The 601-nt window shown below is 34.4% G+C and overlaps 1 protein-coding gene across 1 annotated transcript in view; it reads left to right on the top strand.

Moving 5' to 3' along the window:
• The first annotated feature begins 235 nt into the window (after positions 1 to 235).
• LOC106874939 (transcription factor Sp8) overlaps positions 236 to 601 on the top strand; it is a 230,571-nt gene continuing 230,205 nt past the window's right edge. Inside the window, exon 1 of the mRNA XM_052965652.1 lies at positions 236 to 380. The gene's annotated coding sequence lies outside the window, so the exon portion shown is untranslated. The remainder of the gene's footprint in view (positions 381 to 601) is intronic.

Raw genomic sequence — 601 nt, 5'->3', positions numbered from 1 at the left:
CGGATTTGAAATCAGAACGTAGCGACGGGCTAAATACGGAAAAGGATTTCGTCCAGCGTGCTAACGATTCTGCCATCTCACCACGTTTTAATTATTGTAATATGAATTATTATCATTATTATAATTATAATTGCCGTAATAATAGTAATACATACAAAAAATAATACTTTCTTAATAACAACGGGAATGAATATTGAGACAATAATATCATTTGTAGTGCCCAGAGAGCACAAAATCTAAATCAACAACTGGCATACAAACCAGTACAGCAACAACACAAACTGCAAAGTGAAAATAAAGAGCTGTAGTAACACAATAGACCAACAGCAGCAGCAGCAACAGCAACAACAGTAGCAACAGTAGTAGCAACAGCGGCCAGGGTAAGTGTGAAATCAAATTGCTATTTGCATACACACTATTGTTATAAGGATACTATCTGAAGCAGGCGTTTCTATTAAGCCACAGGGTGGAAGGGAATATCCTCTCTCGTTTTAGTTTTTAGCGACACTTGATTTTTCAGATTTCTCTTAACATTTTTCCTTTTGCCATTTCAAATTTAACCGGTTCTGTCTTCATTATATATATATATATATATATATAT

Source organism: Octopus bimaculoides, chromosome 2, assembly GCF_001194135.2.
Source record: "Octopus bimaculoides isolate UCB-OBI-ISO-001 chromosome 2, ASM119413v2, whole genome shotgun sequence".
In the NCBI taxonomy this organism is placed as follows: Eukaryota; Metazoa; Mollusca; class Cephalopoda; order Octopoda; family Octopodidae; genus Octopus; species Octopus bimaculoides.
This window is presented reverse-complemented; position numbering and strand designations above follow the sequence as displayed.